At 41.4% G+C, this 27,799-nt stretch overlaps 1 pseudogene; it reads left to right on the top strand.

The window, feature by feature from the left end:
• The window catches only part of LOC102131446 (uncharacterized), an 86,039-nt pseudogene that overhangs the window by 26,971 nt on the left and 31,269 nt on the right, over positions 1–27,799 (top strand).

Below are 27,799 nucleotides of genomic sequence, written 5' to 3'. Positions count from 1 at the left end.
GGGACACTGTGACACATCACTAGATATAACATCTAGGTAATGTGATTCTCCTCTCCTGGGATCCTGCCAACTGAAGAAATTGGGACATATCCCTGAATGAAAAACCTAGGTGACATGACTCGCCTCTTTGTCCCGGCCTCTGCCAAGAGTGGGAATTAATACATATTACTGAGCCTAGCACCCAGGTGGTGTGATTCTCTTTTTTTTCTTTAAACCTGCCTACACTGGGCATGATGACATATTACTTGAATCTATACCAGAGTGATGTGGCTCTTCTGCCTGACTTCTGCTCACATGTTAGATTAGGACATATAACTAGGGAAGCACCTAGGTGATATGATTCTCCTTTTCTTCCTGAGCTCTGACTACTAGAGACACTGGGATATATCTCTGAGCACATGACCTAGGTGAAGTGACTCTCTTCTTCCTGGTCTTTACAATGGGGGATCGTGACGTATTGCTGAGCCCAGCACTCAGGTTATTTGACCCTCTTTTTTTTTCCTCAAACCATGCCCGCAAACAGAAATTTTGACTTATTGCAGGGTCCAGAACCCACATAATGTTACTCTTTTTCCCTGGCCCTGAATATAGAGTAAATTATGTTATATTGCTGTGACCAGCACCTGAAAACGTGACTCTTCTGCCTGTGCCAGAGCCACAGAATATATCCTGGGCCCATTTTGTAGGTGTTTTGACTCTCATCCCCTGGCTATTTTTTTTCCCACAAGTGTCATAGTGTCGTATTGCTGAGTCCAGCACCCAGTTAATGGGACTCTAATTCTTATACCCTGCCTAGAGAAGGCATTGTGACATGTTATTTGGTCTAGTGCCTAAGTGATGTTACCCTCCTGGCTAGTTTTTTGTGCAAATGGGACTCTGACACATACCTTACTTCAATTCACAGGCATGATGGTCAAACTTATGTTGAGATTCAGCCAATAGGAGATATTCTGCCTTTCATTGCTAGGCTTAGGGCAATAGGTAAGGTCCTGGGATGCATATTTTTACCAAGCTCACAGAAGCTTACAACACTAACTCATAATGTACAAACTCCTTGCATGGTAGAGAAAGTTTCATGACAGGGACCAGCAAAAAGTTCAGATTAGGACTCTTGATTTGCTTTTACCTGAAAGCAAATGTTGTCACCATCCCACATTTCCAAAGCCCACTGTTAAGGTCCTGAGTCTAATAAGTGAATATAGTACAAAGTTGGAATTGTGACCTTCATATGTGGATCTGGCCACAGGTGGGATGGTGACTCATTTCTGGATCCAGCTCACAGGCATAATAATGGGTCTCCTCCCTGAACACAGCCTACAGAAGAGATGTTGACTATTATACCTGGGTTTAGGGCAATATGTAAGATCATAAATCCATATGAGCATGTAGGCTTTAGAGTGGTTTACAACTCTCATGCATGAAGTACAAAACCTTCAAATGTTGTAGAGTGTCATACAACGGCCCAGGAAACATGTGAGATTGTAACTCTCATATACACGCCCAGTTCACTGTTAATGGTGTCACCAAAAAAGACTAGGATAGTTGGCATATTACTAGGCTTAGTACCCTAGTGTTGAGACTTTTTGGCTTAAATTTCTTTCCATGGCTGCATTGTGACATATTACTGGGTTAGAATCATAATAATGTGAGTCTTCTGCCTGGACCCTGCCAACAGGAGATATTATCACATATCTCTGGACCTCCTGCCTGTGTCCTGCTCCCAGGGGACATTGTGAAATATCATTTGACTTAACATCTAGTTAATGTGACTCTCCTCTCCTGCCTGGGTCCTGCTCAGCAAACAAATTGTGGCCTACCACTGAGTGCAAAACCTAGGTGATGTGACTCTCCTTCATATTCTAGACTCTGCCAAGAGATGGAATTATTACAAATTGCAGAGTCTAGCACCAAGTTGGAGTGACTCTCCTCTTTTACTTCCACCCTGTCTGTAGTGGGCTTGGTGCTTGGTGACATACTATTTGAGGCTGTACTCAGGTGATGTGACTCTCCTGCTTGTCCCTGCTTACAGATAAAATTGTGACATATACCTGGCTTAAGCACACATGTGCAATAACAACTCACATGCCAGGACCCAGCCAGTAGAGATATGTTGAGTCTCATAGTCAGTCTCACGACCATGGGTAAAGTCCTGGGTTTTTCACTTATATAAAATTCGGGAAGGATTATAACACTTAGGTATATCACATAAAGCCTTAATGGTATAGAGTGTCATAACAGAGATCAGCAACCAGGTGAGGATGTGATTCTTTTATGTACACCAAGCTGATATGATTGCCATTCTTACGCATGAACAGGGTCTAGGAATTTGGTACTAAATCTCACACTTAAAAAGCAGTCAAAGGTTGAAATAATTACTCTCTTACATGGATCTGATTCACGGGTGGTTGGGTAACATTGAACCATGATTCAGCACACCTGTGGTGCTGTGACTCCCTTAATGGAACACAATCTTCAGGTGTGTCTGGGCATCTTATACATGGAACTTGCCCATTGTTGAGACTGTAACTCCTCTACTTTGACCCAACTCATAGAGAGAGTTGACTCACATACACAAAACCAGGACTTGTGTGGGATGTGAAACTTATTTCTGAACCTTTCTGAGAGTGTGATTGGGACAGGTAACTTTGCCAGCAGGTGAATAATTTGACTCTCTTTTCTAGGCCCAGACCACAGGTAAAATTGTGCCATATGTGGAACAAGCACGTAAGCAATATATAATGCCTTCCTTGGCTCTTTCTACAAAGGGTACTTTTATATATCACTGGGACTGTCACCCAGGTGATGTGAATTAACTGCCTGAAACCTGCCTACAAAGAGAATTGTGTCTTATATCTAGGTCTATCATGTAAGTGACGTGACTCCTTTCTATTGCCTTGGCCCTGCATTGTGACACATAACTCAGCACTTCACCCAGGTGATGTGATTCTCCTTTATGGGTTCTGCCAAAAGGAAGCATTGAAACATATCACTTGGCTCAGCACCTAGGTGATGGTTCTTTGCTTTTGCCTGGACCCTGACCTTGGGTAGATTGTGACATATTGCTAGGCCCAGCACCAATGTGAGGTCACTCTCCAGCTGTGGTACTGCACGTAAGGGTCTTTGTGACATATATCTAGGCCAATTGCCTAGGTGAAGTGAATCTCCTATCTTTCCAAAGTCCTGGCCACAGAGGGCGTTTTGAGATGTCACTGAAACCAGCATCTAGGTGATGTGACACTTCTGCCGGGCTCTTGCCCGCAAGGTGGATTGTGACATCTCACTGGACCCATACCCACGTAGGTGATGTGACTTTCTTGCCTTCTCTCTGGCCATAGGTGATATTGTTCCATATGCCTGAGACCCTAACAAAAGCCTAATAACAACTCATATGCCTGGAGCTGGAACATGTGCAAGATGGTGACTCTTATTTTTAAATCTTTCCACAAGTGTAATTGTGACATATACTTTTGCCCAACTCCTGAGTGATTTAATAATTCTGCCTAGGTATAGCATACAAATCAGATTTTGACAAATACCTGGGCCAAGCACCTTGGTGATTTCACTGTGCTATCTTAACAATGTCCTCTGGGGGGATTGTAATATATTTCTGGATCCATCATCTAGGTTACATGACTCTCTTCTCCTGCCTGTACCCTTCTTCCTTTGGTAATTGTAGCCTTTCTAAACACTGAATCCAAATGATATGACCCTCTTCTCTGGGCCCTGGCAACAGGAGGCATTGTTACGTATCTCTGGGCCCATCATTTAGGTAATATGGCTCTCCTCTCCTGCCTGGACACAATTCACAAGGGGCATTATGCCATAGAGCTTGACCTAGCACCCAAGTTTTGTGAATTTTCTGTTAGGGCCCTGACTACAAAGAGAATACTGGAATATTTCTGGCTTCGGATTTATGTGATGTGGTTTTCCTGCCTGTTTAATACCCACAGAGTGGATGGTGACATATACCTAGGCACAGCTTTCAGGCATGATAATGACTCTCATATGTGGACCCAGCCAATAGGAGAAATTTTGACTTGGGTAACTAGGTTTAGGGACTTGAGTGATATCCAGGATTCCCTTCTGGTAAAAAGTCACAGAAGATTACAACACTCACACATATCTTGTAACACCCTTGGGTTGTGCAGAGAATGTCATTACAAGGCCTAGCACACAGAGGAAATTGTGCATTTCGTATGCACACCCAGCTGTGAATAAGGACTTTTACCATCACAGTTGGATGAAGGTAACAGTCCTACATGAAAACAGGACATGTGTGGTATTGTAAATCTAATGCCTAGAATTTTATTCCATTGTGACTGTGATATAAATCTTTGCCAAGTACCTGCGTGATTTCACTCTTCAGACTGGTTCCAGCATACCTGTGGGATTTTGATATCTACCCAGGCCAACTTTGAAGTGATGTGACTCTTCTGCCTGGGCCCTTCCCTCAGTAAGAATTATGACATCTCTGGATCCTACACCTAGGTGACGTTACATTCTATCCTGCATGATGCCAACAGACATCGTTGTGACATATCACTGTGTCCATCACTTAAAAGACATAACTGTCTAGACCAGCTCAGTTGGGGAGACCCTAACCCAGTTGTGCTAGAGGAATTAGAGACACACACACACAGAAATATAGAGGCGTGGAGTGGGAAATCAGGGGTCTCACAGCCTTCAGAGCTGAGAGCCTTGAACAGAGATTTACCCACATATTTGTTGACAGTAAGCCAGTGATAAGCATTGTTTTTATAGATTATAGATTAACTAAAAGTATTTATTATGGGAAATAAAGGGATGGGCCAAAATAAAGGGATGAGTCTGGCTAGTTATCTGTAGCAGGAGCATGTCCTTAAGGCACAGATCGCTCATGCTATTGTTTGTGGTTTAAAAATTGCCTTTAAGCAGTTTTCTGCCCTTGGTGGGCCAGGTGTTCCTTGCACTCATTCTGGTAAACCCACAACCTTCCAGCGTGGGCGTCATAGCCATCATGAACATGTCAGAGTGCTGCAGAGATTTTGTTTATGGCCAGTTTGGGGGCCAGTTTATGGCCAGATTTTTTGGCGGGGGGAGGCCTGTTCCCAACATGTCCCCCTTCTTTGATTTGCAAAGTGATAACAACAAAGGCATTTCATCACAGTGTTCTTGCAGGAGTTGGGATCTGCATCTGCAGACTGTACAAAGACAAACAACACAGATTAACAGTGCAATCATTATTGAAATCACAGAGCTTCTGAGTGTTTTTATTCATTTTAATGGGTTACTAGCTGCTAATTTGTCTGCAGCTCCTTTAAGCACTCCAGTTCCTGGCATTAAGGTCAGGTGTGCCTGGGATGGTTTAAATATTTGTTTTTTAATTTTGTAATATCCAGAAACAAGTTTGTAGAGTGTCCTTCTAGATGCTTTTTTATTCTTTCATAAATTTTGATCTTATTAAGAACTGTTAATAGTTTCCACAAATCCTTGTGTTTAGCCCCTACCAAGGGCCATATCATTTGAGGTTGAAGTGCCACTATTCTGCCATGGTTCCAGATAGTAGGAACTCTTGCCGCACTTCTTATCATTTCTACCATCTGTTCATTTTGTTCAGACCAGCCGAACATAGTGTGGCCGTGGCATGCAGACTGAGAGGTGTAATTCAAGCTAAATATCCCCTTAGGGGACTAATCAATAATGATTCCATAGGAATTGCTGTGCATCACCTCTGCCTGTTCTGTAATGTAATCCTCCTCAACAAGTACGTTCATTATTTCTAACTGGGTCCAATCCTGTTTACAAATAGATTTTTGAGGGTGGTGTGCCTCAATTACAGGAGCAGATTTATTATGGCAAATACTGAGACCAGAAAGCATGTGTAACTGTGTCATAAAGTGATTACATCTAGGCATTATTGCCAGCCAAGATTGATAAATACGCCCAATAAGTATAATTGTTCTCTGTGCCAGCCCTTGTTTAAGGAATGCTCATGGCAATGGTGATCATCAATATCATAGCTACCGTTAAATTACTCATTGTGACTGGCTGTCCCACTTTTCTCAGGTTTTTTTTTTTCTGCCATCTGTGACAGCTTCTTGATCTGTCCCCAGGTGGGTGGCTGTGTTTGATGGGTGTTGCTCATGACAGTTGGGGTCCTCCTTGGTGTCAGTCTCAACATGGTTGTAATTGGGGGATCCTCGGAATCCTCCTGGAATCTTTTCCTCAGCATCTGGCTCATGATAAGGTTTTAGGTGTCTTGATGGCATCCAAATCGGCTGTTGATTCAGTCTTGGAGAAACACAAGCATAACCTCTACCCCAAGTTATTATTTGACCTATTTTCTAACTTTTTGTTATCGGATTGCATTAGTTACCAGGAAATCAGTCATTTGATTCCCTTTAGTTAAAGGTCCTGGAAGAGGTGTATGAGCCCTAATGTGAGTGATGTAAAAAGGATGCATTCTACTCCTAACTGCTGTTTGTAATTGGGTAAATAAAGTCATAAGTTGTTTATATGTGTGAAATCATAACAGAGCATTTTCAATTAACTGTGTGGAATGAATCACTTATGAAGAATCAGAAATCACATTAATAGGCATATCAAAAGTAGTCAATACCTCAATTACAGCTACAAGCTCTGCTTTTTGAGCTGAAGTATAGGGTGTCTGGAAAACTTTACCTTTTGATCCAGAATAAAAAGCATTACAATTACTAGAGCCATCTGTGAAACAATGAAAACACTCAGCAGGCTACAGGTTGTTTATGACAGGAATTGTAAATGCAAACTGTTCACAGTCTTGCTCAGCTAAGGGGATAGTAAAGAAACAGTCTTTTAAATCTATGACAATTAAAGGCCTTTTTTTTTTTTTTTTTTTTTTTTTTGGAATTATAGCAGGAGAAGGCAATTGTGGCTGTAATGCTCCAATAGGTTGTATAACTGAATTGATGGCTCTTAAGTTTAACATTCTCCATTTACCTGATTTTTTTTAATTCCCAAAGCTGGAGAATTCCAAGGGGAAAATGTTGGAGGTATGTGCCCGATTTTTAATTGTTTAGTAACTAATTCCTCTGAAGCCTCCAGTTTCTTTTTACTCAGTGGCCACTGTTCTATCCAAATTGCTTTATCTCTTAACTATTTTACAAGTATAGTTTCTGGAGGCTTAACAATGTCCGCCATCAAAAATGATATCCTAAACCTTGGTGGGAACTTTGTCTATCCACTTGAAGCGGTTCTTTCAAATCTTGCAAATTTTTTCCTAGTCTAATACCAGGGACTTAACCCATTTCATGCATCATATGTTGACTTTGAGGGCTATATAATTGTTCTGGAATTAGAACTTGTGTTCCCCATTGCTGTAATAAATCTCTTCCCTATAGATTTATAGGTACAGAAGTTAAATTGGTTGAATAGTTCCAGGTTGTCCATCAGGCCCCTCACAATGCAAAATATAGCTACTTTGATATACTTCAGGGGCTTTACCAACTCCAACTATGTGAAATTGAGTGGGTTGAATTGGCCACGCGGACAGCCAGTGCTATAGAGAAATGATTAAAATGTCTGCTCCTGTATCTATCAAAACTTTAAATTTGTTTTCCTGAATAGTTATTTCATAGGTAGGACATTTATCAGTAATTTTATTTACCCAATAAGCTGCTTTGCCTTGTTTATTTGTGCTTCCAAATCCTCCTGTTTGTTTAATTTCACTTTTCCCCATTCCACATGCGGCATAATCAGGAGTTGTGCTATGCGCTGTCCTGGCTCTGCTTGCCAGGGAACAGAAGTAGATATAACAATTTGAATTTCCCCATGGTAATCTGAATCAATGACTCCTGTTTATATTTGTACCCCTTTTAAATTTAAACTAGACCTCCCTAGAAGTAATCCTATTGTCCCCACCAGCAAGGGTCCACAGACTCCTATTGGGACCTTTTGCGGGGGATCCCCAGGCAGAAGGCCCACAACTTTTGTGCAGCATAATTCCACTGTGGCACTACTGGCTGTGGCAGGGGACAGACATTGTACAGGGGTGAAGGAATGGGCTGAGCCAGAAATGGCCATTTGGAATGGGGCCCAGGATGGGCCCCTCATGGCATTTCCCAAAATCATATTCCCATCTTTATCAAACTTAGAATGACACTGATTAGCCTAATGTTTTCCTTTTCTATATTTTGGACATATTTCAGGCTCAGCAGTTTTCTTTTTTCCCCTATCTGGTGGCCTGACTCACTGATTTTTTTCTACATTCTTTTTTAGTATGAATAGCTTGTTTAAATTCTTTGAGTAATTTAAAAGGAAAAGGCTCAAATGTAGCTATAATATTTCCCTGTTGATCTGGGAAGTGTATTCTAACAGGGAACTGCCAAGCCTCTATATCACCCTCTTGTCTAGCTTGCTGGATTCCTGCCTGAAGAGAACTGAGAGTGGTTGCTCGAGGCACCACTCAAACAGTCACTGGGGAAACTACTTTTTGCCCAGTGTCCTCCAGAAAAGAAAGATCTGGAGGGTCAGGCCACTCTTTTTCTTCAAAATAATAACGAGGGGGTGTAGAAGGGTAGGGATGAACCTCTTCCTCCTTTGCTGCTTTAGCTTTAGCTGGCAAACAAACCTGCTCTATTACTTCATTATACTCTCCTTCCTCGTCATCATCAGTGTGAAAAAGTTCCAAGGTGGAATGAACCAGAGCTCACACTTGTCCCATTGTTACCCTGATGCTTCCCAGTTCCCCTTCTTACTATTGGGATTCCTTAAGAGTACTCGGTGTCCTCCAGCTTGTTCCATATTCTCCAACCGTCACTCCGGTGACCCTTTGACCTGGATTCCAGCCCCCACAATGGACGCCACTTGCTGAGACCAGCTTGGTCAGGGAGACCCTAACCCAGTGGTGCTAGAGGAATTAAAGACACACACACAGAAATATAGAGGTGTGAAGTGGGAAATCAGGGGTCTCACAGCCTTCAGAGCTGAGAGCCTTGAATAGAGATTTACCCACATATTTATTGACAGCCAGCCAGTGATAAGCATTGTTTTTATGGATTATAGGTTAACTAAAAGTATTTCTTATGGGAAATAAAGGTATAGGCTGAAATAAAGGGATGGGTCTGGCTAGTTATCTGTAGCAGGAGCATGTCCTTAAGGCACAGATCACTCATGCTATAGTTTGTGGTTTAAAAACTGCTTTTAAGCAGTTTTCCACCCTCGGTGGGCCAGGTGTTCCTTGCCCTCATTCTGATAAACCCACAACCTTCCAGCATGGGCATCATAGCCATCATGAACGTGTCAGAGTGCTGCAGAGATTTTGTTTATGGCCAGTTCTGAGGCCAGTTTATGGCCAGATTTTGGGGGACCTGTTCCCAACACATAACTCTCCTCTCTGGACTGGGTCCTGCACAAAGTGCAAAATAGTGACATAGTCCTAGGCCAGGCACACAGGTGATGATACTCTTATGCCAGGGCCATGCCCAAAAGAGGTCATTTTGATGTATCACAGGGCCTATCATGTAGGTGGTATGGTTCTTCTGCTTGGATGTGCCTGCTTAAATAGTTACATATTGCTAGGCCAGGCACAAAACTACTCTTTTGCCAGGGCCATGCTTTAAGGAAGGCTTTGTGACATATCTCTGGGCCTATCACCTAGGAGACTTCCTGCTTGGCCTTGCCCACATGTAGCATTGTGACATATGGGTAGAACCTGCACCTAGGTAATGTTACTCTCTTGTCTGGGTCCTTTTTTAAGGAGGACTTGTGACTATCTCAGGACTCAGTACTAGGTGACATGGCTCTTCAGCCTGTTTTCTGCCCACATATTAAATTGTGACATATAACTAAAGAAGCCCCTAGGAGATATGACTGTCTTCTTTTTTTTCTTAGATGGAATCTCACTCTGTCACCAGGCCGGAGTGCAGTGGCCCCATCTTGGCTCACTGCAACCTCTGCCTCCTGGATTCAAGTGATTCTCCTGCCTCAGCCTCCTGAGTAGCTGAGACTATAGGCATGTGCCACCATGCTCAGCTAATTTTTGTATTTTTAGTAGAGACGGGGTTTCACCATGTTGGCCAGGATGGTCTTGACCTCTTGACCGATATGACTGTCTTTTTCTGCCTGAGCCTTGCTTACTGGTGACATTGGGCCATATTTCTGAGCCGATGACCTAAGTGATGTGACTCTCTTCTTCTGTCTGGGCCTTTACAATGGAAAGATTGTGACATATTGATGAACCCAGCACTCGGGTAATGTGACTCTTGTTTTGTTGATGAAAATGCCCACAAACGGGACTTCTGCTGTATTTCAGGGCCCAGCACCTGGGTGATGTTACTCTTCTGCCCAGGTCATGCATAAAGAAGTAATTGTGGCAAATTGCTTGGCCCAGCACCCTAATGATGTGACTCTGCTGTTTGTGTTAGAGCCACAGAAGGTATTTTGACATATCTTTGGCCCATTTTGTAGGTGTTTTGTCTCTCATCACTTTGCTGGGTTTCTTCCAGATGTGTTTGTATTGTATTGCTTGCTCCAGCCCTCAGTTAGTGTGAACCTATTTGCTAGGCACTGCCAAGAGAAGACATCATGCCATATTGCTTGGCACAGCAGCTAAGTGACGTTAACCTTCTGCTTAGTTTTTTTTTACCCACCAATGGAATTATGATATAGTAACTTATATTGTATAAACTCTTCGGTGGTAGAGAGGTTCATAACAGGGCCCAGTAAAAAGTTCAGATTGGGACTCTCTGTTACATACCCAGGTGAAATGAAAAGTTGTCACCATACCACATTTACAGTGCCCACTCTTAAGGTCCTGAGTCTAACAGGGGAATACGGTAGAATGTTGGAATTGTGACTTTTACATGTGGATCTGGCCACAGGTGGGATGGTGACTCATTTCTGGAAGCAGCCCAGTGACATAATAAGTGGTCTTTTTTCTTAACCCTGTGTATAGGAGAGATGTTGACTATCAAATCTGGGTTTAGGGTAATATGTAAGATTGTGAGCACATACAAGCACGTAGGCCTCAAAGAGGTTTCCAACTCTTATGCAGGTTTTATACAGCCCTCAGATGTTGCAGAGAGTGTCTTACACTGGCCCAGCACACATGTGAGACTGTGACTCTAATATACATGCTGAGCTAAAAGTTAAAGGTGTCACCCTCAAAGATAAGGAGATTGTGTCATATCACTGGGCCTAGTACCCAGGTGTTGAGATTTTTTGGCTGAAATTCCTTTCCATGGGTGCATTGTCACATATTGCTAGGTAATAATCATAATACGACTCTTCTGCCTGGGCCCTGTCAATAGGGGATATTATCACACATCTCTTGGCCCATAAGCTAGGTGATGTGTCTCTCCAGGCTGTGCCCTGCCCCCAGAAGGCATTTTGAAATATCACTGAAACTGGTGTCTAGCTAATGTAACTCTTCTCTCTTGCTTGCATCCTACTTACCAAAGGAACTATGACATAAGGCTGAATGCAAAACCTAGGTGGTATGTCTCTCCTCTCTATTGAAGAGTTTACATCTGTGCTGCATTCTGTTTCATTACTTTGGTGTTCTACCTTTATACCTGTACCAAAGTGCTTTGATTACTGAAGGTTTGTTTTATGTTTGTAAATTGTTAAATGTGATGTTTCCAATATTTTTCTTCTTTTTAAAGATTGTAAGGCCTTTCATGTTCCCTTGAGATCTTATGTAATTGTGTAGGGTTTTTTTTTTTTCTATTTTTACAAAAGTAAAATTTAAAATTGAAAAAGGGCTTGTTGAATGTGTGGGTCACTTTAAGCAGCATGGAAATCTTCACAATATTATATCTTCCAACCCTTGAAAAAGAACATGCTGAAAAGTGTGTTGTTGGCTGGGCATGGTGGCTCATGCCTGTAATCTCAGCACTTTGGGAGGCCAAGGAAGGTGCATGGCAAGGTCAGGAGATTGAGACCAACCTGGCCAGTATGATGAAACCTCATCTCTACTAAAATACAAAAAATTAGTTTGGTGTGGTGATGCACACCTGTGGTCCCAGCTACTCGGGAGGCTGAGGCAGGGGAATCTCTTGAACCTTGTGTGCTGTTTAATTTTTGCATTTTGAATTTTTCAGCTTTTCTTCTGTTACTGATTTCTATTTCCATTCCTTTTGGGCTATAAACATTGTCTGTAAAATTTCAGTTAAAAAATTGTTAAGGCCTCTTTTGTGGTATCACAGGTGGTCCATCCAGGAAAATGTTTTATGAGCTATTGAAAGTAATGTGTATTCTGTTGTCTGTATACATTTGTTAGGTTTAATTATTGTACAGTGCATTCAAGTTTCTTGTTCCTGTATTCATATTCTATTGTGCTTTATTTATTACCAAAAGTGGGATATTGATGTATCCTTCCATTATCATATTGCCGTCAATTTTTGCTTCAGTTCTGTCAATGTTTGCTTTATGTGTTTGGGAAAAATGTCATATATTTATAGGTTCTCAGTAAATGAACCCTCTTACTATAATTGAAAGTCCTACTTTTTCTCTTGGGAATTTTGACTTAAAGTAAAAATATGAAATAAGACAGTTTTCAATTAATAAATTGTTGCCTCTTCTTCTCTCATCTGGTTAACACTTGCATGGAAAGTATTTCTCATCCTTCCATTTTCAGTCTTTTTTTAAATTAGATCTGAAGTGAGTCTCTTGAAAACATGAATAATTAGATCTTGATATAGGTCATGATATAGTTAGATTTTTATTTTCATTTTGAAGGATACTTTTGCCTGATATAGTATTCTTACTTAGACTTTTTTTTTTCAGTGTTTTAACTATAGTTTCCTACTCCCTTCTTGCCTAAAAGATTTATGTTCATAAATTTACTGGTAATCTTGCAGAAGCTTGCACATAAATAACACATCTCTTTTTTCTTCCTGCATTCCACATTCTCTACTTTTTTGTGACTTTCAATACATTGCTTAGGTTGTGTCTTCTTGGAAATCTCTTTGTGTTAATCTTAGTTGAAATTTGCTGAGCTTCTTGATTTACTTATTTTTTTTACTAATGTGGAAGTGCATATTATTCTTTTTTGTACTCATACTCCACAATTTTTATTTCTTTTTATGCTTTTTATTTTATGGTTTGGTTTCATTTTTGTTGTTTCATTTTGTTTTCTTTATTTCCATTTACTCATTGAGCATCATTGAGATGGTAATTTTGATTTTTTAGGGTAATTTATTTTTTCTTTTAAAAATAGATCTAGCTCAAGCCTGTAATCCCAGCACTTTGGGAGGCCAAGACGGGTGGATCACGAGGTCAGGAGATCAAGACCATCCTGGCTAACACAGTGAAATCCCGTCTCTACTAAAAAAATACAAAAAACTAGCTGGGCGAGGTGGCAGGCGCCTGTAGTCCCAGCTACTCGGGAGGCTGAGGCAGGAGAATGGCTTAAACCTGGAGGGCGGAGCTTGCAGTGAACTGAGATCCAGCCACTGCACTCCAGCCTGGGTGACAGAGCGAGACTCCGTCTGAAAAAAAAAATAGATCTAGATTTTAATTCAAAGTGTCTCAGGTAATTTTTAAATCTTCATTTTTTTATAATTGTTTTCTGGATATTCATTTTTATCTTTGAACCATATTTTCTTTATGTTTTGTATATGTTGTAATCTTAGGTTGCAATTTGTATAATAAAAAGCCACATATCAAAATCTTTATTAAGTGGCTTTTGTCTGTGGGAATATGATACCAACTTTTTAGGGTAGAGATTCTTGGAGTCTCTCAAGCCTGTTCTATGGGCATTGTCTCAGGATTTGTGTATTTTTTAGTTAAAAAAGATTCTGAATTTTTTTTCTTTCTTCTTTCTTTTATTTTGAGTTAGAGTTTTACTCTTGTTGTCCAGGCTGGAGTACAATGGCATGATCTTGGCTCACAGCAACATCCACCTCCCAAGTTCAAGCGATTCTCCTGCCTTAGCCTCCCAAGTAGCTGGGATTACAGGCACCTGCTGCCACGCATTTAAAGTCATCATAGGATAAAGAATGGCTGTGGAGGGTAAATATGAAACACTTATAATATACTACTATGTGGTTCTTGGCATTTTGCTCACTTAGGGTCCTGCAAATGCTTATCTGGTTCTTAGACTTTTCACAAAGGCATTGTTTTCTGTATATTTCTGTTAGGTTTATATGTCTATAAAGGAATTAGAGCCTGTGGTATTTTATTGTTAGCTTCCTCATATGCTTTGTGTAATTATATACTTGTCAAGTGTATTCACCTGAGTCCAATGAGGGAGAAATTTTGTTATGTTTTTTTCTTCGGTTGGCTTTTTTTCATTTTACTGCAAAGATATTGCTGAAGCATGACATAAAAGATTCATTTCAAAAAGTGATTCTGATAAAATATGGAATGACTACCAAAGCGTGAGTAATTGCAAGAGACAGAAAAGTTATAATGGCCTTCCTCAATATTTGTCAACTACCCATAACAAAACCTATAAATGTAATAAATATGTCAAAGTTTTTGAGTTGTGCTCAACTTTCACTGAATGAAAGAAAATTTTTAGCCGAGAGAAATGCTACAAATATGAAGAATGTGGCAAAGACTGTAGGTTGTTCTCAGATTTTACTCTACAGAAGAGAATTAATTCTGCAGAGTGATGCTACAAATGTGAAGAATGTGGCAAAGACTTTACAAATTTCTCAAATGTAACTGAACATAAGAGAGTTCATCCTGGAGAGAAACCCTACAAATGTGAAAAATGTGGCAAAACTTTACCCTCTCCTCAATGCTTATTAGACAGAGGAGACTTCATCCTGGAGACAGACCCTACGAATGTGAAGAATGTGACAAAGCCTTCAAGTGCTTCTCAAATACTACCAATCATAAAAGAATTCATACTGGAGAGAAACCCTACGCATGTGAAGAATGTAACAAAGCCTGTAGGTGGTTTTCAGACCTTACTAAACATAAGATAAATCATACTGGAGAGAAACCCTTCAAATGTAATGAATGTGGAAAATATTTTACATGGTTCTTGGCCCTTAGTAAACATAAGGGTATTCATGCTGGAGAGAAACCCTACATCTGTGAAGAATGTGGCAAAGCCTTTCCCCACTCCTCAACCCTTATTAACACAAGATAATTCATATGAAAAAGACACATTACAAATGTGAAGAATGTGGCAAAACCTTTAAGTGCTTCTAAGACCTTACTAATTATAAGAGATTTCACAGTGGAAAGAAACTGTACAAATGTGAAGAATGTGGTAAAGCAATTTGCTCATTCTCACACCTCATTAGACATCAGAAAATTCATACTAGAAAGAAGCTCCACAAGGGTTTAAAATGTGGAAAAGCCTTTAACAAGTCCTCATACTGTGTTCAATATCAGAGGCTTAATACTGAACAAATGCAGTATAAAGGTAATGACCATGGAAGAACATTTAACTTAACATCTTGGAGGATCTCTAAGAACTTGCTTTATAATCTGGGTGCTTTTGTGTTGGGTGTATATATAGACCTTTACTATGCCCTTCTTTGTCTTTTTAAAAAAAAATCTGTGTTGATTTAAAGTCTGTTTTGCCAGCAACTAGGATTGCAACCCCTACTTTTTTCTGTTATATATTTGCTTGGTAGATTTTTCTTTTTCCCTTTATTTTGAGCTTATTTGAGACAGGCGTCTCGATTACTGCATACCATTAGATCTTGATTCTTTATTCAGCTTGCCACTCTGTTTTTTAATTGGGGCATTCAGCCCATTTACATTTAAGGTTAGTATTCATATGTGTGGATTTGATTCTGTCACTGTAATCTTAGCTGGCTATTTTGCACAGTTGTTTACATGGTTGCTTTGTAGTGTCTGCAGTTGTACTTCAGTGTCATTTTGTAGTGAGTGGTAATAATCTTTTTCTTATTTAGTACTTTCTTCAGAAACTCTTGTTTGCTAATCTGAATAGGATCATATTTATTTTTTACTTGTGAAGCTTACTTTGGTCAGATATGACATTCTGAGTTGAAATTCTTTTTTTAAGAATGTTGAATATTGGCACCTAATCTCTTTTGACTTGTCGGATCTTGGCTGAAAGATTTGTTTGTCTGATGGGCTATTTTTAGAGGTGACCTGCCCTTTCTCTCTACCTGCCTTTAACACATTTTTTTTTCTTTCATTTTAACCTTGGAGAATCTCATGATTATGTGTCTTGGAGATGAACTTTTCATGGGATATCTTACTGGGGTTCTCCACATTTCCTGCATTTGAATGCTGGCCTCTGTATCTAGGTGGGGAAAGTTCTCATGGATGATATCCTGAAATATGTATTTCAAGTTGTTTTCATTCTTCTCATCACTTTCAGGCACTCTCTTTAATCATAGATTTGGTTTCTTTACATAATCCCATGTTTAATAGAGGTTTTGTTCATTCCTGCTTATTCTTTTTTCTTGTCTGTCTTATTTCAGAAATCCAGTCTTGAAGTTCTGAGATTCTTTTCTCTGCTTGGCCTATTCTGCTGTTAATACTTGTGATTACATTAAAAAGTTTTTGTATTGTGTTTTTCAGATCTATCAGGTTGGCCGCATTTTTCTCCAGACTGGTTGTTTTTTTCTGTCAGTTCCTGCGATTTTTTCCCTTCCTTGAATTGGGTTGCAACTTACTTTTGTAGCTCAATGAAGTTTATTTCTATCCATATTCTGAATTCTACTTCTGGCATATTAGGCCTCGCTGGAAACGTTATTTGGTCATTTGGATTAAAGAAGTTACACTGGCTTTTGGGGTTTTCAACATTTTTGCACTGATTTAATCTCATCTTTGTGGGCATATCTTTGAGGTTGCCAACCTTTGAATGGCTTTTTTTTTTAAATCCTATTTGATGGTCTTGAGTATTTGATTGTGGTATAAGGTGCATTCAGCCAACTGGCTTTGTTCCTGGGTGATATTTTTTTGTGTGGTGGTGGTGGGGAAGCAATGCTCAGCTTGCAACTCAGAGGCTGCATACTCTGGGGGACTTGTATTGAGCCCCAACTGTCTTCTCTGGCTCCTTGATATTTGGAGTCTGCCACTCTGTGGGACTAAAGTGCCACCACTAAGCAGAGTGCTAGTGGATATGGGGTTTCTGCCTGTCTTTGGGCATTCACCTCAGTGGCAGGAGCAAAGCAGCTGGAAGGGGAGTGGGGATACCTGCTGGAGACTGTGTGCAATGTTGCACTAAAGGTGGTATTGGCTTGGGGCAGGGTGCTGGCTAGTGAAAATTTTGATGCCTTTTTATGCCCTCCCAAGAAGGAGTGATTGTTTAGAGTCTGGAAGGATACCCTGTTCTCTGTAAAGTGTTAGGAAAAAGGTAGGGGTGGGGCTTTCTGGCTCTCTGCCCACCAAAGCTTCATCTGCAATGGCAGTCGCTGAAGATGGCAGGGGCATACTGCATTCCCATTTGCTGGTGGGGCAAGCAAAGCCAAACCCTCCTTTGCAGACATGTGCCAGCAAAGTAATGTGCGGAACTGCCCTGGTGTCAGGGCTTCCCCTTCAGTGTGGGGAGGAATCATGTGGGTTGGTGCAGTCATATGGGCTGCCTTGCTGGAGCACTTCAGGAATCAGGCATGGCCCACCAGTGCAGATGCTATGGTATGGGCTCTCAGAGTACCTGAGACTGCCCTGTCAGCATCTGTAGCCAGACTGGGCCCCTGGGAGAGGCCAACAGACCAAGGAGTGCTCAGTTGGACCAGGTTCTTCTGAGTTGCAAGACCATCCTGCAGAAATTAGGTCCAACAGTTCCCCTAGGGCTAAAGTCTTTTATTGGAGAAAGTTGAGCCTAGAGAAATGGCCATCACAGGCCACACTTAACTATAGATTCCCTTGTGCCAAACCCTCTGGGCACCACGTGAGCTGGTTTTCTGCCCCATCTTTTTGCTTGTCTTCTGGGGGCTGCATCTCAGAGAGATGTAGGTCAGCAATCCCTCAGTGCATTCAGCTCAGGATGGAGGATCTGTGCTTTTGGCCAATTTAGGCATTCATTACCTAAATTGGTGACTCTTAATTACACACCCAGGTGAAATTAAAATTTGTCACTATCCCACATTTACAAAGCCCACTGTTGCAGTACTGAGTCTAATAGGTGAAAACAGTACAAAGATGGAATTTTGACTCTCATATGGGCATTGGGCCACAGGTGCAATTGTGGCTCATTTTTGGAGCCAGCTCACAGGCATAAAATGTGTCTCATTCCTGAACTGAGCCCAAATGAGAGATGTTGACCGTCATACCTAGATTTAAGTCAATATATAAAATTGTGAGTCCATATGAGTGTGTGGGCCTCAGAATAGCTTGCAACTCTCATGCATGCCGCATAACGCCCTCGGATGTTGTAGAGGGCTTCATACAATTGCCTAGCACACAAGTGACATTGTGACTTTCATACACACCAAGCTAACAGCTAAAGGTATCACCTTTAAAGATTAGGAGATTGTGTCATGTCACTGGGCCTAGTACCCAGGTGTTAAAACTTTTCCTTTAATTGTATCCCATGTGTGCATTATGACATATCGTTCGGTCAGAATCACAATAATGTGATTCTTCTGCCTGGGCCCTTCCAACAAGGGATATTATCACATATATCTGAGCCTATCAGCTAGGTGACTGGTCTATTTTTACTGTGCTTTGCCCCCAAGGGACATTGTGACATTGCAGGATGTAGCATCTAGGAAATGTGACTCTCCTCTCCTGCCTAGGTACTGCCCACAAAAGGAATTGTGGCATACCACTGAGTGCAAAATCTAGGTAATGCAACTCTCCTCTATATTCTGGAGTCTGCCAAAAGAGGGGATTATTACATATTGTTGAGCTCAGCACCTAGGTGGTGTGACTCTCCCCTTTTTCTTCAGCTCCGTCTACGGTGGACGCGGTGCCATATTACTTGAGGCTGTAACCAGGTGATGTGACTCTTCTGACATGGCCCTGTCTGCAAAGGAGATCATAATATATCCTGAGCCCAGAATCCAGATGATGAGACTCTCCTGCCTGGTTTCTGCTCACAGGTGAAATTGAGTAGCCTAGAGCACTGTGACCCTTAATGCTTGGCTCATGCAGTCTTCAGAGGAATTTGAAAAATGTCAGGATGTTGGTGGGGGTAGAGAAAGAGCTGGTACAAATGACAAGCTGCATGTGAAATAATTGGAGGCAGGAAGAGAGTGGGACCTGCTTCGAATAGGACACCCACTTCCTTGGTACAGCAGCACAGTCAGGCCAGTTCTCTGATTTGGGCCTTGTGCCAAGGAATTAACAGGCCCACTTCTGCTCCATCCCAGGTGCTGAACTCCTTGGTTCTGGAACTAAATGTGAATTCTGAACTCTGGAATGCCAGTGGGTTTCACATGCCAGTGGAGTGAGGAGGCCCAGGTGGGCCTAAAAATGTGGCTGTTGGTTGGCCTACCACACGTCTGGTTGCTTCTGTGCCTACGCTCACAAGGAAGAGGGATCTTCTTCCTCAAGACAAGACCAGGGAGGTCTCAAGCAAGCCCAGGGAGGTCTGAGGCTTATGGGAGCCAGTGAAAAAAAAAGTCATGCCTCAGTCCAGCGCTTTTGTCCCTCCTGGCTTGGGGCTATGGGGGATCAATTTGCTGATCAGAAAAATGGACAATGAAAGCCCCTCATTGACTGGCTGCTCACCCCACTTTTAACAGGCCACTGCACAGTGCTCACCCTGCAACTCCAGGTACAGCCTGGACTTCAAGATCCTGGGGCATCTCTGGGTTGGGTTCAGGGCCCTGAGAAGGTCCTCTCCCTCAGGGACCCCCCATGCCTACCCTTTTGTGCCCACCTGACAGCTCAGCATGTCTGCTGTATGACACCCTTATTGCCTGCTCTTGCCAAGTCCATGTCTCCCTGAGGTGGCTAGGGGCACACGCTTCCTGAAGCCCAGGTGGCCTGTCCATCCTTCCTCCAATGCACAGCCTCAGGCAGGTGCAGGTGCCCCCCAGGTTTCCTCCTAAAATGTGATCTCAGGGGGTCATAGCAGCACATTCTGCTCTAACTTATTGACTAGTTAATAAGTCACTAAATGTGCGAAGATGGGTGTGGACCTTGACACTCTTGATCGCCTTCCTCTAGTGGGGCTGCATTGGGGGTTGCCATCCTGAATTGTCTGTGGAAAAAGCTAGCAGGTGAGGCAGGACTCAAGGGCCAGGGACAGGACAGAGCACCTAGGCTGGCCTCTCCCAGGGCCCTCTGAGGCCCCTGCAGGTAGGAGGGTGCAATGGAGCTCCAGGCCCCTTTTCTAGTGTGGTGCTGATAATGCCTTCCCGGACCACCAAGAAGGCCCTACTCTTTCTGCAACCACCACCCACTGATCTCTAGGAGGTGAGCATCCATTTACATTTGTGGACATGGCCTTCTGCTTCATTTCCATTGGCTATTCTCCTGGAAGAAATGCCTAGGGAATCCTGGGCCTATGGTGGAGTTTCTTTAAGTGCCAGTCTCAAGAATACAATTAATAGTATTTTGTGCACATTACTATCTCAGGGTTACTTTTGCCCAATAATGTGTAAAAAATAAATATTAACATTTTTATCCTTTACATTATTTTAATCAGGTAATCATATAAACCTTTTATTTTCCTGAAATTTATTTTCATGCCAATCATCAAATTGTGGGATTTTTTTGTTCAAACTGTTACCTGTTTTAGAGGCAAAATCTTAAAAAATAATATGCTAAACAAATAGTAACATGTGAGAGCAATTTGTCTAAAATGTAATTAGATTTCTTAAATAAGTAAATAATTTAAGTAAACTTAGTTTATATTATTTGTATGAATTATTTTACAGCTTATCCTCAATGTTAAAAATTTTAGCTAGGTATGCAATTCAAAATTGACAGATTTTTTTAAATAGGCAACTTAAAAACATTTTATTGGACATGTTGGGCAATATAATTCTCAAATATTTTACCTCAGAAATTAACACACTTGACAATTAATATTCATAGTATCTACGAAAGTAACATTATGAACATGTTTTTATAGGTGCCAAAAATTTAGAAGAAAAAAAATTTATTCTGTTCTTCAGTAGTAAATGTAAGATTTTAGAAATGAGATTAAATGTACTTGCTAAATGCCAACAAAAACCGAAACAGATTCATTTACTAGTAGAACATAATAAAGAGATTTTAAGACATTCAGAATCTGCTTCAGTATAGAAATAAGGTCAAAAGGCTCTTGTAAAAGAATCATTAAAAATGTACAGAACAAACCTATCATATATTTTATTATTATTTTTAAATCACCTAAGTCATAGTCAAAAAAACTACCAGCCTTACTGGGTTTTATTATGGGCAAAACCCGGGGTTTTTTAGGACCTGATGCAGCATAACCACTCTTTATACATCAACCAATTGCCCAAAATCTACCGGGAACTGAAGGCTGATCCTGCCAGTTCCTAAGAGGATAGCCTTGTACACACCCAATTTCGATTTAGGCTTCTCACTTTTACCTTCCAGTAATGTCTGCTAGAAGTATACTTCTGAGAGCCCAGAACAGCAGGGTAGGTAAAAATGAATATAATACAAAACAGAGAAAATAAATTTGCTTTCAAAATCTTTGAACTTTCTGGTTTGCTGGTGAGTTACCAACACTGGTAAAATTATCTGTCTCTTTCTAATATTTTTCTTTTCTTCTCAAGTTGGTACACAACCATAAAGAAATATGACTAATTTCTGTATAAATCTGTTACACCTAAAGTTTATTTTACAGTGATGCATCTGCATATTTAAATCCATGTAAATCAAAGGTAAAAGTCTGTGTATGTTTAGCAGACCAGAGAAGTCATATGTTCAACAAATATAATAGAGTAAAATTTTGTAAATAGTTGCTTAGAATTCAGAATCATATAGTTCCATTACACTCATACAATCTTCATTACAACTATCACAATAACCTGTAGTTACAATAAAAACAAAAACGTAAGTTGTAGGAAGCATATTGTTTAAATCATTTAAGTTAAACACCACTGACAAAGGAATTGTTACAGAAGTTATTCCACTGTCACCCAATAGTATATTGTTACCATCTGTTACCTACAATCTTGGGTAAGATGGGATAAGTTAACATCAGTTGCAAGATACACATTCAAAGTAAAATAGCCTTAACACAATAGCAACAATTTTGGCTTATTAAAACAAATTGAGTTCACACTTTGTCATTAAAAAGGCATTTTGAAATTCACTGTATTTTAATTACCTTAATTTGCAAAAGGTAATTTCCTTATAAAATTTAAATTACTTCTCTTACTATATGCAGAATATTATCTTGATCACTTTCTACTCTCCTATCATCATGTCACCTATGATACTGTTGTAAATCAACCACTAAGTGGCTTTTCCACTTAGAATGTCTTCATGTATCTTAGATTTCAGTTTTCTAAATCTTCTGTAAGAAAGTATATAAATCTGTCCATCTAATATAGAAGAACCTCTCATAATTCTGGTGCAACAACCATTGACCATGTTCTTTCCCATAAATTCTAGAAATGAAGACATAGCATCAAATGTAAGAGGTAAATTACACCAATATTTGCGTTTGAAAATATATTGAATTCTTTTAATATAAAAAAGTAGATTCCTTTTAGAGGAAAGTGATCAAGTTTGCTGACTGAAAGCAGCTAGACTGCATAGTTCTCATAGAGAGGAATGCAAGGTGTGCATAAATATAGCACTTTCAAATGAAACTTCCAGCTACTTCCATTGGGAGTAATTTAAAAAAACAACTTAAGTTACAGAGAATGGAGTAAACAAGGCAGGACAACAGGCCACCTGGGAACAACATGGAGCCAAGGGAAGCTCCCCACCCAGCAAAGCAGTGAGTGCATGCAGACCCTGGGAACCCACGATTCTCCCACAGATCTTTGCAACCCTGAGGTGAGGAGATACCCTCATGAATCCACTTCACCAAGGCCTTCAGTTGAACACACAGAGCTACATGGAGTCTCAGCAGAGCAGCCACTCAGGCCTGTGCAGAGATTCAAGAGCCTTAGATACTCTGGCTTTCAAGGCTTCTCAGAAAAAGTAGCTGCAACTCCAGCAAAGCAGGAGGTTACACCCCTGTACATACCCATAGGAAAGAGGTGGAATCCAGGGGGCTGAATAGTGATGGTCTGTAGGACCCACTTCCACAATGCCTCACAAGGTATGGCCTGCTGGCTTAGAATTCCAGCCAACCATTGGTAGGAGCACTGCACCTCCCTGGGATGGAGCTACCAGAAAGAGGAGTGGTCCACCGTCTTTGTTGCTTGGGCAACTTAGTCATTCCAGCCTTCAGGCTTTGAAGAGTCCAAGTTGACTGGGGGCAGAAAGGATCTCCTAGCACAGTACAGGTGCTCTAAAAAGACATGGCCAGACTTCCTGTTAAAGCAGGTTCCCGATCTCGTTCCTGCACACTCGAAAATACTTCTTAACCAGGGTGTCCAGCTACCACCTTTCCATCTTTGGTCAATGGAATTTTGAAACCTCTTTGGGATATAGTTTCTAGAGCAAGAGTGAGTTGTCATTTTTGCTGTTTTTATGACTTAGCTATTCCAGCCTTCTGGCTTTGGAGAATCCAAATAAACTGGGGGTGCAAGTGATACTTCTGCACAACATACCTGTCCTACAAAAATGTGGCTAGGCTGCTTTCTTAAGTCGATCCCTAATCATGTTCTCCTCACTGGGTAAGACCTTTCAAAAGAGGCTTCCAGCTACTTCCTACAGTAGCTTTTGACTTGTAGACAAGTCTATACCTCCCTAGGATGGAGCTACCAGGGAAAAGGGCATGCTGCCATTGTTGCTGTTTTGCAGCATTCACTGGTGATCACTTTAGGTATTGGAAAATCTGAGGTGACTAGAGACTGCAGTTGACACCAGCATACTGCAGCAGCCCCTCAGAAAAGTGGCCAGACTGTTAAGTGAGTGCCTGCTCTCATATTTTCTCACTGGGCAGGTTTTCCAGGCCTGAGCCACTAGCCAAACATCATATGGCCAAAACACCCATATAATGGACCCAGGATATGTCAAAATACCTTCTTCGGCTCCGGCGCAGGCATGAGAGTCACATTATCAGGATGCTGGGCCCAGCAATATGCCATAATCCTCTCTATATGCAGGACCCAGGCAAAACAGTAACATTATCTGCTTGCTGGACCGTGCAATAGGTCAAAATTTCTGTTTGAGGGCATGGTTTGAGAAAAAAAGGAGAGTCAAATAACCTGAGTGCTGGTCTCAGCAATATGTCATAATCCTCTGAATGTAAAGATGAGGCAGAAAAAGAGAGTCACTTCACTTAGGTCATGGACTCAGAGATATATCCCAGTGTCCCCAGTAGGCAGGGCCCAGGTAGAAAAGGAGAGTCATATCACCAAGGTGCTTCCCTAGTTATATGTCACAATCTAACATGTGGGCAGAAACCAGGCGGAAGAGCCACATTACTTGGGTATAGCCTCAAGTAATATGTCACCATACCCTATGTAGAAAGGTTTAAAGAAAAAAAGAGAATCACACTACCTGGGTGCTGGGCTTAGCAATATGTAATAATTCCCTCTCTTGGCAGAGTCCAGGACAGAGAGGAGAGTCATGTCAACTAGGTTTTGCACTCAGTGGTGTCTCACAATTTCTTCAGTGGCAGGATCCAAACAGGAGAGGAGAGCCACATTACATAGATGCTGTATCTAGTGATATGTCACAGTGTCCCCTATGAGCAGGGCACTGGCAGCAGAGATATGGCAACTAGCCAATAGGCCTGGACATATATGAAAATATCCCCTGTTTGCAGGGCCCAGGCAGAAGAGTCAGATTATCATGATTCTGACCCAGTGATATGTAACAATACACTTACGGAAAGAAATTTAAACAATAAAAGTCTCAACACCGGGGTACTAGGCCAAGGGATATGAAACAATCTCCTCGTTGTTAAGGGTGGCACCATTAATGGTTAGCTAGTTGTGTATATGAGAGTCGCAATATCATGTGTGTGCTGGCCATTGTATGACACTCTCTACAACATCTGAGAACTTGATACAACATGCATGAGAGTTGCAAACCTCTCTGAGGCCTACACGCTTATATGGACACATGATCTTACATATTGCCCTAATCCCAGGTATGACAGTCAACAGCTCTCCAATAGGCTGGTTTCAGGGATGAGACCATTATTATGCCTGTGAGCTGGGTCAGAAAATGAGTCATCATCTCACCTGTGGGCACATCCACTTATGAAAGTCACATTTCCAACTTTGTGCTGTATTCACTTGTTAGACTCAGGACCTTGACAATGGGCATTGTAAATGTAGGATGGTAACAACTTTTACTTTCAACTGAGTGTGTAGTCGAGAGTCACAATCTTAACATTTTGCTGGGCCCTGTTATGAAACTCTGTACCACCCAATAAGTTTTTATGATATGAGTTAGTGTCGTAAACTTCTGTGAGCTTTGCACAAATATGCAATGAAGGACTTTAGCTATTGACCTAAACCTAACCACAATAGAAGCTTGATCATCATGCCTTTGAACTGAAGCAAGGTATTTGTCATAATCCCATTTGTGGGCAGAAAACTAGGCAGAAGGTTAACATCACTTAAGTGCTGTGTCAAGTAATATGTCACAATGCCCTCTCTAAGCAGCGCCTAGGAAAGAGGGTCATATTAACTGGGGGCTGGAGCCAGCAATATGATACAACCACATGTGGAAGAAACCCAATAAAGTGATGAGAGCTAAAACACCTACAAAATGTGCCAAAGTTATGTCAAAATACCTTCCGTAGCTCAGGCACAAGCAGGAGAGTCACATAATTAGGGTGCTGGGTCAAGCACTATGCCACAATTCCACCTTTACGCACAACCTAGTGAGAAGAGTAACATCATCCAGGTGCTGGGCCCTAAAATATGGCAAAAGTTCTATTTGTGGCCATTGTTCAGCAACAAGACAAGAGTCACATTACCTAAGTGCTGGGCTCATCAATATGTCGCAATCATCCCATTATAAAGGCCCAGACAGAATAAGAGAGTCACATCATTTAGGTCATGGGCTCAGAGATATGACCTAATGTCACCAGCAGGCAGGGATCAGGCACAAAAAGAGAGTCATATCACCTAGGTACATCTTTACGTATATGTCACAATTTATTATGTGGGCAGAAACCATGCTGAAGAGCCACATCATCTGGTTCTGCATACTGAGATATTCGTAAGTCCCCCTTAGAAAAGGATTCAGGCAAGAGAGTTACATCACCTAGGTGCAGGTTTTACCCTCATATCACAATGCTCCATGTGGGCAGGGCCAAGCAGGAAGTCGCATCACCTAGGTGATGGACCCAGAGATATGTCATAAAGCCTTCCTGAAAGCATGGCCCTGGCAAAAGAGTACCATCACCTTTGTGCCTGGCCTAGCAATATGTCACTACTCAAGTGGGCAAGCCCCAAGCAGAAGAGCCATGTCACCTACATGATAGGACCTGTAATATGTCAAAATGCCCTCTTTTGGGCCTGGCCCTGGCAAAAGAGTATGTCTGGCCTAGGAATACATCACTATTTTGCCCTGTGTACAGGGCTCATTCCATAGAGGAGAGTTACGTCATCTAACTGATGGACACAGTGATATGTCACAGTTATGTCTGCAGGCATGGTGCAGGCAAAAATGTAACATCTTGGTGCAGGCAAAAATGTAACACAAGTGATGTGGCTCTTCTGCCTCATTTCTTCCCACATGTTGCACTGTGACATATTCCTAGGAAAGCAGCTAGGTGATATGATTCTCCTCATCTGCCTGAGCCATGCCTACTGGGGACATTGGGACATCTCTGTGCCCATGATTTAAGTGATGTGACTCTCTTTTTCTGCCTGGGCCTTCACAATAGGAAGATTTGGACACATTGCTAAGCACTCAGAATATGTGACTCTCCTCTTTTTCCCAAATCATGCCCATCAAAAAGGAATTTTGACCTATTGCTGTGCCCAGCACCCAGATGATGTTACTATTTTGCCTGGGTTCTGCATCAAAAGTGGAAATTATGGCATATTCCACATTGCTGGGCCCAGCACCCTTATGTTATAACTCTCCTGCCTGTGCTGGAGCCACCGAAAATATTTTGACATATCCTGGGCCCATTATGTAGGTATTTTGGCTCTCATAACTTGGCTGAGTTTTTTCCACATGTGGGATGGTGTCATATTGCTGGGTGCAGCATCCAGTTAATGTAACCCAATTTCCTATACTGCCTAGTTTTTTGCCCACAAATGGAATTATGACATACACCACATTTCAGTTCCAACTCATGATGATTATACTTATATTGGGATTCAACCAATAGAAGATATTTTGCCTCTCATCATTAAGCTTAGGTCGATAGGTAAGGTCCTGAGTTCCGTATTTGTACCAAGCTCACAGAAGTTTACAATGCTAACCTATATTGTACAAACTCTTTCTTGGTAGAGAGATTCATAACAGGGGCACCCAAAAGTTCAGATTGAAACTCTTCATTACACACCCAGGTGAAATTAAAAGTTGTCACCATCCCACGTTTACAAAGCCCACTGTTGAGGCCCTGAGTCTAACAAGGGAATACAGCACAAAGTTTTATTTGTGAATTTTATATGTGGATCTGGACATAGGTGGAATGGTGACTCATTTCTGGACCCAGCCCACAGTTATAATAATGGGTCTTCTCCCTTAACGCTGCCTGTAGGGGAGACATTGACTATCAAACCTGGGTTATGTGTCACAATGCATTGTAAGTGCAGGGCCAAGGCAGTAGAAGGGACTCACATCACTTACATGATGGACCTAGATATAAGACACAATTCTCTTTGTAGGTAGGTTTCAGGAAGATAATTCACATCACCTGGGTGATGGTCCCAGTGATATATAAAAGTGCCCTTTG

The sequence above is a fragment of the Macaca fascicularis genome, chromosome 8 (genome assembly GCF_037993035.2).
Source record: "Macaca fascicularis isolate 582-1 chromosome 8, T2T-MFA8v1.1".
Lineage (NCBI taxonomy): Eukaryota > Metazoa > Chordata > Mammalia > Primates > Cercopithecidae > Macaca > Macaca fascicularis.
This window is presented reverse-complemented; position numbering and strand designations above follow the sequence as displayed.